The sequence below is a fragment of the Manacus candei genome, unplaced genomic scaffold, assembly GCF_025592945.1.
Source record: "Manacus candei isolate 608988 ecotype Guabito, Panama unplaced genomic scaffold, ASM2559294v1 h1tg000142l, whole genome shotgun sequence".
In the NCBI taxonomy this organism is placed as follows: domain Eukaryota; kingdom Metazoa; phylum Chordata; class Aves; order Passeriformes; family Pipridae; genus Manacus; species Manacus candei.
The window spans coordinates 1,261,079-1,273,119 of record NW_026138190.1 but is presented as its reverse complement, the minus strand read 5'-3'; the positions used below and the strand labels follow the sequence as shown (position 1 = coordinate 1,273,119).

Below are 12,041 nucleotides of genomic sequence, written 5' to 3'. Positions count from 1 at the left end.
AAGGGGGGTCCGGGGTGGCCCCCTGAGCTCCCAACCTGCTGTGGGGACAGAGGGCTGCTGGGGGAGCACCCCTTGACCTATGTCCCTGCACACACAGGACCGTTCCAGTTCCTGGGAAATTAGCTCATCCATATTCATTGCACATTTTTACATCTTCACGAGCTACCCCAGAGTGGGCGGTGTTCCATGTAAATCTCGGGACGCGCCTTCTGGCTCCTGCGCACTTCTCTCTGGAGCTCCTCTCGGGTGGTCGCAGGGGATGAAGGCTCAAAGTCTTCCTCTCCCGCTCGCCCGATGCCTGGGCGGGGGGCGAGACCGCACGCTGATTGACTGCGGGGGTCTCTCTGGAGGCGGGGAGCGCGCAGAGCGCCATGTTGGCTGTGGGGAAGTGATGGAGGAGGCGGCGGCGGGTGCACTGCACTGAGAGTGGAAAGGCTGGAGGGCTCGGGAGGGTTTAGCGGAGGGGTTCGGGGGTTCCCGAGGGGCAGAGCGCGGGGCCTTGGAGCCCTCTCGGGGGCTGCGGGGCTCGGGGGCTTTTCCAACGCCCTGGCTGCACTGCGCAGGCGCGCCGGCGGAGAGCTCATAAAAGAACTACAACTCCCATGAGGCCCCGCGTCACGTGCTGGACCCGCCATTTCTTTTCGGGCCACAGCGCCCCTGCCGGCCCGGCGGACCGACCCCAGGGAAAGGGGATCCTGCTGCCCGCCCTGAACCCCAGAGACCGCAAAACTCAGCACACAGATATCCTACAGGGAGGGCTCAGCACTGGGGTTCAGGGGGTCCCCGAGCCCCCAGGGGAGGGGGCCTGGTGGTGCCCCCCAAAGTCCAGGGATGAGATGTACCACATCCGGGTAAGGGGATCCCAATGTCCCCAGTACAGCCCAATGACCTCCCAGTGACTCTCAGTACGGCCCAGTAACCCCCTCAGTGACCACCCAGTGCATCCCAGTGACCTCCCACTGCCTCCCAGTGTGGCCCAATGATCCTCCACTGAGCACCCAGTAACCCCCTGTGTGGCCCAGTAACCTCCCAGTGTCCCCCCGTGTGTCCTGGTAATCCCCCAGGAACTCCTCAGTCATCTGCCAGTGACCCCAGTGTGCCCCAGTTCACCTGCAGTCCCTCCCAGTACCCTCCCAGTGTGCCCCAGTATCCCCCAGTCCCTCCCAGTGCCCCCTGGTTCCCCCCAGTGTGTCCCAGTATCCCCCAGTAATGACCCAGTGCCCCCCAAAGCCCCCAACTGTCCCCAACACGTCCCCAAATGCCCTTGGCCTTTCTATGAGCGTGGGGGGAAGGAGGGGTGTTTTTGTGGTCAGAGGGTCCAGGGGGGGCTCCTGGGATGAGATGGAGGGTTGGGGACATCAGGGATGGGGTTAGGGGACAGTGGGGAGGGGTTTGGGGACAGTGGAATTGGGGGTGTCAAGGGGGGATTGGGGCCATGGGGAGGCCCTGGGGACATTGAAGACACCATGGGGGTCTCAGGGTGTCAAGGGGGGGGTTGGGGACACCAAGATGGTCTTGGGGACACCAGGGGGGTCTCAGGACTCACCTGCTCGTGGTGCTGCCCCTCCTCTCCCCCCCCAGCCCCATTAACCCCCCCTTCCCTGGGCAGTTCCTTTGCCCATGGGCAGCAAAGCCCCCACTGCTTCTGCAACTGGAGAGTGTTGGAGCTGTGGACCATTAACATTCCAGTCTCTCCCAGCTCTGCATCCCAAAAGTCGAGAGGGATCAGTCTGTCACCTCAAAGTGAATCAATGCCATTGAAAATGGCTCGATCCCATTCCAAAACCTCTGTGTTTCTTATTTTCCCTATGTAATTCTGGGGCAGCTGGTGCCACTCCTCAGCTCTCAGCAGGCTGAGGCTTGGCCTTGCACTTTTGCCTTTGCTGGATTTCTTCATCAAATATTTCTCTCTCCCTGAAAAGAAACATATGGAAGGTTTTTGATAATCTGGACATCTTTAGACCATCTGGACAAATGACAGTTTGCAGCGTTGGAACAGCTCAGCCACAACGTTTTCCATGTTTAATCATTTATTCCCATCCCTCCCAGGAGGGAGGACACTGAACTCTTCCACAGAAACAGAAAACTAGTAACAAAAATTCAGAGACTACTGAAAATGAAGAATACCTTTTGCTCTCAGGTGGCCCTTTCACGTCCTTCTCTTCTGCCTTCCTGCAATCCACGTTATCCACGGCAGCAGTTGCCTAGATCATGGCCCAAAAAAGCTTTTTAATTCATTTATAATCATTCCAGAAAACTGAATCACAGCTGGGGGGTGGGAGACCAAGCAGGTGTTCAGGCTGGAGAGCCAGAGGCAGCTCCCCAGAGAGAGGCCTCAGAGACAGCGATGGAATCCATCAGACGGCCTTGGGCACTCTGTGAAAGGGAGAGAAGAAGCTGCTAACTTCAGGGGAAGGACACCTGCAGTGAACACCTGCTACCAGAGTTAAAAATGAGAAGGAAGAGACTGCTTTAGTTCACCCCACTTATGAAATATGAATTAATTTATAATTAAGAATGACAGTGTGTTGTTAGAAAAATTTGACTAGTGTGGATAGGTTAGAAAAAGTGTGTGACAGTATGTTAAATAGGTCCATGGGTGCCTCCTTCCCTGTAACCTAGAAATTCCTGTGCTAGGTGGGATAAAAAAGCTTTACTGTAAACACTGCATGCCTTTTCTGCCATTTTGGGGTGGACGAGGAGGACGGAAGAATAAAACTTCTATTTTTAGTGACACAGTCAGATTGTCTTTATTACCAGCCAAGAATAGTAAAAGAGTTTAAAACTGTGTCAGGACAGATTTTAGGCATCGGCAGTTCTCCACAATTCCTTTAGTGCCATGAGGCTCTGCAGTGTCACAACTGGCCCTTGACTCCATGAGGATCCAAAAAGTCCCAGGGTTCCTTTGGCTCCATGAGGCCCTGCAGTGTCACAATGGCCTCTTGATTCCTTGAGGTTCCATAGGGTCCCAGAATTCATTTTTTCCATGAGGCCATGGACTTTTACTCTGGAGCCCTGATTCCCTGCAGCCATGCTGTGTCACAATGGCACCTTGGTTCCATGAGATCCTACAGTGTGCCAGGGTTCCTTCTGGAGCATGAGACCCTGCAGTGTCACAGGTGCCCCTTGATTCCATGATATTCCACAGGGTTCCTCTGATTCCATGAGGCCCCACATGTCACAAAGGTCCCTTGATTCCAGGAGGTTCCACAGTGTCCCAAGGGTCCCTTTAGCTCCGTGGGGCTCTTTGACATCCCGTGACCTCCCGGCTCTTTAGGAGCCCTGAGAACTTCAACAGGGGGAAGTGCCGGATTCTGCCCTGGGATGGGGCAACCCCGCAGGGACGGACAGACTGGGAAGGAGAGGCTGGAAAGCAGGGCCGGGAAAGGGCCCTGGGGGTGCTGGTGGGTGGCCAGTTGGCCCTGAGTCAGCAGTGCCCTGGCAGCCAGGAGGGCCAAGCCTGTCCTGGGGGCATCAGGCCCAGCATGGCCGGCCGGGCCAGGGAGGGGATTGTCCCGCTCTGCTCTGCCCTGGGGCGGCCTCACCTGCACCATTGGGGCAGTTTGGGGGGACACAATGGAAGGGAGAGATTGAGCCATTAGAGAGTGTCCAAAGGAGGGCAAGGAAGATGGGGAAGGGCCTTGGGGGGAAGGCGTGTGAGGACACTGAGGGCACTTGGTGTGTTCAGCTGGAGAAGAGGAGACTGAGGGGAGACCTCAGTGCAGGTCCAACTTCCTGGGGAGGGGCAGAGGAGGGGCAGGCCCTGAGCTCTGCTCTGGGGGGACCAGGGACAGGACTGAGGGAATGGCCTGAAGGTGTGTCAGGGGAGGGTTAGGTTGGATCTTAGAAAAAGGTTCTTTCCCCAGAGGGTGGTTGGGCACTGACCAGGCTCCCCAGGGCAGTGGGCACAGCACCAAGGCTGACAGAGCTCAAGAAGTGTTTGGATGATCCACTCAGGATCATGGTGTGACCCTTGGGGATGGTCCCATGCAGGGTAGGAATTGGACTGGATGATCCTTGTGGGTCCCTTCCAACTCATCCTATTCTGTCATTCTGTGATTATCAACCCTGTGTTCAGCACAAACCCAAAACACAGCCCTGCACCAGCCACAGGGAAGAAATTTAACTGTACTCCCCCTGAAACCAGCACAACCTTTATGGGCTCTCCCAGAAACATCCCCCAGTCCATTTGCCACCTGGAACCAGTGACTCTGAGTTCCTGCTTCCCCAGCCCCAGGGATGGTCTCCTTGTCTGCTCATTCCTCCACGGTCTCTTCTCAGTGATGGCATCTTAACCAGACAAGCCCCTGGAATAATGTACTTCTAAGTTTTCCATTCTTTTGTGGTTAATTAGACAGATCTCACAAGTGCATTCCAAGTGAAAACATGTATTAATAAAACCATGAGAAAAGGTGTCTTTTTTGTGGCCTGTTTACTTGTTCCCTGTTGATGTCAGCAATCCCCAGTCGATATTGATCCCAAGCACTTCGTAATTCAGTCTGGATAGATAAGAAAATCAACACCATTTATGTCTGACAATCCATCAGACTTTATCCCTATCCCCACCCCACCATTCCCTCATCAAACCCCTGGCACTCACAGCAGCCTTGGGCAAATCTGAGCTCCCTCCACTCAAGGCTGGACCTGCAGGTTTCAGCTCCTTGGCACCAACTCCCACCTGCTTGGCTTGGAGAAAGAGCTGCCCGAGACACAGAGGGATGTTCATTTATTGCCAGCAAACAAAACCAGAGGAAGGCACAGCTCAATAAAAACCTAGAAGTCTTTCCCCTGCTGTGTATTAAGTCCACATTGCCTCCACTGAAGTCCACTTTTCACAGTACATAGTCTCAGCTCTTCCACCTGCAGTCAGAAGGCCAGCCCCTAAGCTGAGGCAACCAGAAAGCTGTTCTCATTTCCTCATCAGTCCTGCTCTGCTCAGGAAAGGAATCTCACACAAAAGGTTATTGCAGGTTCATTTCTGTCACTCAAATCCAATAGGAGACTCCCCAGTTAGACTAAGTCTCTGGGACACACAAGATGGGGGCTACTGAAGAAGGAGGGAATGGAAATAGGCCTTTTTTATAAGAAAACATCAAAAGCTTAGAAATAAAAAAATGCATAAGGAAAGACCTCATTGTTCATGGGAGTTCTGGCACACAGTGGGAGCGTCATTCAGCAAACAATATTCTGCAATTCAACCTCACGGACTGTTCTGACCAAAAAATCAAATCCCCTTGAGGTCCACAGAGTGTTTCCCCATCCCTCTGCATCATCCACCAAGTGCACCCAAGTCCTGGAGCAGAAACAATCCCATGGGTGGCTTTGCCTTTGCTTAAGGCAGGACTAATCCAAAGTGTCCTCCCCAACATATTCCCCATATGGACCACAGGGATTTTATCCCCTAAAATGGTACCTAGAGGTTCTTTTTGGGCATGGCCAGTTCAACTGGTGGAGTTAACTAACTAGATTTGAGTGATACCTTAAAACTTTCTGGATATTTTTTTTTTTTTAGTTTTTTTTTTTATATTTTAAAAGCAGTTGTGTAGTAAATGTCGATGTTAATGTAGCTGTATTATATGCCACCCTTTAGCATAGCAGTTTACACACACCCAACCCTATGACCCCATTTGATATCAAACTTTCTAAATTCCTTTAGTGTGTTTAGACTTCTTTTCAAGGTAGAATTGTAGAAAAACACCTCTATTGAACAACATCCCACCCTAGACCTGGACAACAAGATCCCACAACAGACAAAGCAACCTTCCAGCCCAGAACTTTGGAGGCTCTCCAAGGACTGTCCGTGCTGTGAAGAAGATAAAGATGAGGAAGAAGGAGTCCCAAAGACCCCAAACCCAATTCCCCAAGGGCCATGTCAGGGGGCAGAACTGGGCAGAACTGGGGGGTGGAGAGTTCTGGCATTGGATGGACCATCTTCTAAAACTGTAGAACCATTGCCTGGGAGGGCGCGTCGTGGGTGTTCCCCTGGGCCTGTGGGCCTGATTAAAGGACCTGCTCTTTTGAGCTGATCTTAGACACTGAATTGGCCTGGAGTTTTCTCTCTTGAGCTTACAGGATTAACTAACTGGGTGACTTTTGCTAAATGCACATCCCAAGGTTTGAAGGTCCCACTGCCCATTGCTGTCAAGGTGGTTTTGAACAGTCCACTCTACCATTCAACTTTCCCAGAGGCTGGTGCCTGACAGGGAATATGATCCATCCACTCCATGCCGAGCTCTCTGGTCCAGGTGTGCACAAGGTTGTTTTGGAAAAGAGTCCTGCTGTCCAACTCCAGTGTTTCTGGAGGGCCGTGTCTCCACAGGACTTGCTTTTCCAGGCCCAGGATGGTGTTCTGGGCAGTGGTGGGAGGCACAGGGGGTGTCTCCTGCCATCCAGGGGTTGTGTCCACCATGGTCAGCACGTAGAGTTTGCCTTGGTGGGTTTGGGGAGTGTGCTGGGATCAATCTGCCAGGCCTGCCCACATCTCTATCTCAGTCATCATCCCCCACCCCACAGGGGCTTTACCCTCTTGGCCTCTTTGATGGCAGCACATGTTTCCCAGTTCTGGAGAACCTGGCAGTTGGTGTCCATGGTTAAATGCAGCCCTGGATCACAAGCCCAGCTGGATGTTGCACCTCTTCCCTGAGGCCCTGAGGTGTCCTGGGCCCAGCGAGCCAGGAATAATTCCCCCTTGTGTTGCCAGTCCAGCTCTACCTGAGACACTTTCATCTGGTCAGTCCCATCCCCCTGTCCATTGTTGGATGTCACTCAGGAGCCCAGCTCTTGGCTCCCTGTGCATCTCCAGGATGGACTTTCACAGCCAACCTCTCGACCCGGGTGGCAGGAGGGCCTACCCTGAGAAGGCCTAAAATGCCATCAGACAATGCCAACAGTGCCAGCTCTCATGCAAGCTGTCTGTGAGATCTGCCAGTTACCGGTGGCACCATGGGAATGGTTTTGGTGTTGAATGATGCTCAAACCAGCCTGGTTCACCCAACTCCAAACACACATCCTGCTTTTGGAACTTGGATGGGACAGAGAAGCTGCTCACTGGCCTGTCCATTTGTAAGGAGCAGTCAATCCCTTCCTACTAGAGAAGTCCAGTCCCCTTTCATCCAGGCAGGTTCTTCTAACACAGCCCTTCTTGGGGTAGATGTGTGGAGATTCCTGCCTTGGCTGGGGACGCCCTCCAAGGACCCTCCTCAAGGCTGAGCAAAAGAAATCTCCCCACAACAGTTGGTCTGGGTGAGTTCCATCAGATATCTACGTAATAATTATTTCTTTTGGCTATCTTTAGTATAATTGTTTCAATATAGTGAACTATTTTATCTTATACTGTACTGCTAGTAGTTATAGGATTAAGATCTTTTGTCTGATCATTTGTAAGAATAAATGATTCATTTTATAGAAATATTCTCATTTGACCAATCATTAAAACCTGTGGGAAAAAACTGGTGCAATCCCACTTCTGTAATTCCTTACATATAATTTGTTGACAAAATCTGAGGCAAAGATTGGATCCCTTATTCCTTGAGGCTCCACAGTGGGACAATGGCTCCTTGATTCCATGAGGTTGCACTGTTTCCCGGTGTTCTTTGGCTCCATCAGGCCCCGCAGTGTGACAATGGCCCACTAAATCCATCATTTTCCTCACTGTCACCATGGACCCTTGATTCCATGAGGTTCCCCAGTGTCACAATGGTCCCTTTGACTCCAGAAGGCCTTGCAGAATCAGAATGGCCCCTGGACACTGTGAGGTTCCACAAGGTCACAATGGACCTTTGATTCCATGAGATTCCACAATGTCCCGTTGGTTCCCTTTGGTTCCAAAAGGTTCTGGGATGTCACACTGGCCCCTTGATTCCCTGACATTCCACAAAGTCCTGGGGTCCTTTTGATTCCATGAGGTTCCACAGTGTCCCATGTTCCCTTTGGTTCCAGGAGGCCCCAGTGTATTCCAATGGCCCCTGGATTCCAGGAGATTCCACAGTGTCCTGGGGTTCCCTTGTCTCCCTGACTTTTGGCAGTGTCCAGGGTCCCTTTGTTCCCAGGAGGTTCCTTTGTTTCCATCAGGCCCTGCCACGTCCCAGACTCCCTTTGGTTCCATGAGGTGCTGCAGGGTCACAATGTCCCCTTGATTCCAGGAGGTTTCTCCATGTCCCAGGGTTCCTTTGGTTCCATGGGGTTCCACAGGGCCAAAACTCCCTGGTTCTTATCCTTCCAACATTTGTGGGCCCATTCTGTCCATGCCTGGGATGGAGCCCCATTGTGTTTGTGCAGGAATGGATCCATGGCCATCCTGCCACTGCCCCAATTGAATGCTGCACAAACATCACTGCAGGCCCGACCCTGGATGCAGGAACAGTCTGGGAACTCCAGGCCTGCTGACATTCAGCAGAGCCAGGCGGGGTCCCAAAGAGCACAAGGGATTGACTGCAACCCCTGCAGGTCTCTGGCATTGCTGGGGACAAATGCAGGAACTGCCAGGAGCTCTGCAGAGCCCTGACAGTGCCACTGCAATCCCAAGCTGCATTGCCCGGGGCAACCCTCAGCACAGCCAAGGCCACAACCCTTCCTGAAAGGTGTCCCTTCTGGGCAGGGCCAGGGGGACAAACCCCTCCATCTGTCCCTGCACATGTTGGGTCCAATTCTCATCCCCCACTTAGGGACAAAGTCAGCCTACATTGGGTGTTTAGCTTTGCATTTGCTTCACTCTTTTGTGCTTCCAACACACACACCCCCCAGTGTGGGCAGAGTCTGGCCCCCCAGAGAACACAAGACCTGACTAGTTGTGGCTCCTGCTGCAGTGGCTGGAACCTGGGCCACAATCTGTGCCAGGAGCAGAGAGGTCCCTCCCCACAGAAACTTCTTGGCAATGGAGTTCTTAAGAAAAGGGGACAGGCTGTGGGGATCACTTGCAGGGCACAGCCAAGGATGTGTCTTGACCAGCCTCCTGTTTAACATGACCAGCTTTTTCAGCCTCTTTTCTCTCTCTTTTCTCATGCTTGGTCCTCCACCAACCACTGAGATCCTCCCCTTGCTTTGGTTCTTTCCTAGACATCCCAGGACAAGTCTTGCCCAGTCCCCAAATCCCCTTTCTGGTTGCCCATCATGAGTCTCAGACCCCAAGGCCAAATCCCCCATCCTCAGCTGCAAGGTCACCCTGAGAGGTTCTGCCATTGACCCACTTGGTTACAGTTTCACACAGATACCTTGGAACTTCCTTGGAATTAATTTTTACCTTTTGGGTTTAGAAGGGTTTCTCCAAAAACATGGCAATTCAGGTTTTTAAAAATCAAAATTTTTGGAGAAGGAGTTTGGGACTTTGGACTCAAAAGAATCCCAGAATGGTTTGGGTTGGAAGGGAGCTAAAAGGTCATCTGGTCCAAGTCTCTGCACATGGACAGTGACATCTTTTACTAATTCAGGTTACTCACACTCCCTGACCTTGGACAAATGCAGGGTTGGGACATCCACTTCTCTGGAAACCTCTTCCAGTTCTTGCCATCCTGATTGTTAAATCTTTCCTCCTATTATCCAATATAAAACTCTTCTCTTTCAGTTCAAGGCTACTGCTGTGTGTTCTACCACCACAGACCTTGGTAAAAAGTATCCCTGTGACTTACTTAGACTATGAACACGACATTTTCATCTGCAAAAACATCTATGAGTGCCCAGAGATCTCCCAAGATGGAGTTTAAAGGACTCAAGCACATGAGCACTAGAGAGGGGCTGAGGAGCTGTGGTCTCACTGGTGTGGAGACTGAGGACAGCACAGGACAGCCCTGAGAGGGCTTGAAGGGAGGATTTAGAGATGGTGGATCCTTTTGTCAGAGCAGAAAAGAGTGTGAGAAAGGAAGAATTAATGCCAAGTGCAGCTGGGGGGGTCCAGAGTGGACATGAGGAAAAAGGAATTTCACTCCATGGAAAATGCTGCAACACATCAGTCAGGAGGAGTGTGGATGAGGCCAAGGCTTTGTGTGTGCAGGAAGAGCCAGGGAGGACGCAGAGATGTCAGTGCAGGAAGGTGCCAGCCAGGTGGGGCAGCCGGGGGGATGACGACAGCCTGCAGGGAAAGGGGCAGGGCATGGACACCGTAGGACAGCCTGGGCTGGAGAAGAGACAGGGAGGGGGAGAAGCTGAAAGGCCCTGCCAGAGCCACCTTCTGCAGGCCTTTGGCCAGGGCTGCTGTCTGTGCCCCTGATGCCAGGAGGAGGGGAGTGCCCCTTGCAGCCCTGGGGCCTCATGGCCTCCTTGTCCCTGCTCAGCAGCCTGGCAGGTGCCACCCCATGGGCCTGCCCTTGGCATTGCACATCCCACATCCCAGTGCCCCAGGAAGAGCCCTGAGGAATGAGGCAGGGACAGGATCTGCCTTCCCAGGGGCTGGGGGTCAGGGCTTGGTCCTCTGGATTAAGGAAACAAGTCAAGGTTTCTTCAGCATCAGAGCCACCTTTCCCTTGCTTGTCCATCCTTGGCATCACTGTCTGCAGATTTCTGCTCTAACTGGAACCTGGGCACACGTTCTCAGTTGTGTCCCTCAGTGAGACTCATTAGCACTACAAGAAACTTCAATGTTTCAATCTCACTTTGACTTGTTGAAAAGTTGTTTGAACTTCCTCTCAGGGACTGAGTCTCAGGTAAACAACATCAACTCCCCTGAGGGTCATGAAATGCCTGGGGCTGTTGCTGTGCTGCTGAGCTGGGCCGGGCTCCTGGCACACAGGGAGCTCCTGGCAAGCAAGAAGAGCTTCAAAGAGACAGCACTGCCCAGGAGCAGCTCCTCTGCACAGCCCAGCAGGGCTGAGGGCACTGCCTGCAGCACCCAGGGCACAGGAGAGAAGGCAGAGAGATGAGAGGCAGCCTGGGCTGGGAGGTGACTGAGCTCTCACCACAGGAGAAACCTTCCCAGGATTTGAAGGAAGAATTCTCTGGCTGTAGTAAAGTTCAACTTGCCTTCCTGGAGGCATCTCCTCAAGCTGGCACATCCCACAGCTTCCAGGATCTTTCAGCAGGACTCTCCCAGTTGCTGCAGTGCAGGGGAAGTGGCCACATGGCAGAGCAGGGCAGGAGCTGCAGGCAGCAAGGGCAGAGAGGAGAAGGGAGCAGGAGGTTCAAGGGATCCTGGGGTGGGAGGACAGGGCAGAGCTGCTCAGGGCAGGAACCTTGCCAGCCCTTTGCCATGGTCAGGCTGTGGCTGCAGAGCAGTGCAGGGGAGTTCCTGCAAGTGCCTCTGCCAGCTGCCAAATGGCAGCAGTGGCAGGAGCTGTCAGGATGGCTCTGCTGGATTTGCTGGGGTGCAGCAGGAGAAGCTGCTGCAGAGCAGGACTTGCTGCTGCCCCCTCAGAGGCCCAGGGCCAGAAGGTTCCCTGTGCCAGAGCTGGCTGTGGGGTGGGAAGGTGGGGGTGCAGCCAGGGGTGCCCAGGGCTGTGGGGCAGAGCAGGGTCCTGCCCCCAGGGCTCTGTGTGCTGGGGCAGGGACTCTGCTGCCTGCCAGGGTCAGCTCTCAGCCCGGCCAAGGAGCTGCCACGGGGCTGGGGGAGAAGGGCTGTGGGGAAGGAACAACTCCTGGGAGGGCAGAGCAGGGCAGAGTCCTTCTGATCTCCACAGTGTGCTGCAGGGCTGAGGGCTGGTCACAGCTCCAGATCAAAGCAGGAAATTTCCCAGAAGGTATTTGCAAGAAGCACAGACAGACAGGGGGTACCTTAAAGAGAATGAACCAGTTCTTTCAGTGTTATACTCTGGGTTGTCTGGGTGCTGACTGAGACAGAGCAAGGCCTGGGGGAGGGAGCGTTCAGGCGGCTCTGGGGGCCCTTCCCTGCAGCTCTGCTGGGCACTGTGTGCTGGGCCATAGAAATGAGGATTCCTGCAGTGGAAAAGAACTTTCCCAGGTGTGATGGTAAAAATGGAAAACACGGGTACTATTATTTTAATCTCAGACTAAGCTTCTGCTCTGCAGCCTCAGCTCTACTGAGTTATTAGAGGAGAGATGGAACTTTTGTATTCAAGGTGTGTTACATCTGACATTCCTTGTGTGTGTGAGAGCTC

General features: G+C 53.2%; 1 protein-coding gene and 1 pseudogene across 1 annotated transcript in view; both read right to left on the bottom strand.

Moving 5' to 3' along the window:
- Nucleotides 1-12,041, bottom strand: part of LOC127462841 (zinc finger protein 239-like) — a 300,460-nt gene that overhangs the window by 271,002 nt on the left and 17,417 nt on the right. The window lies entirely within an intron of this gene.
- Nucleotides 1-12,041, bottom strand: part of LOC127462836 (zinc finger protein OZF-like) — a 201,213-nt pseudogene that overhangs the window by 172,289 nt on the left and 16,883 nt on the right.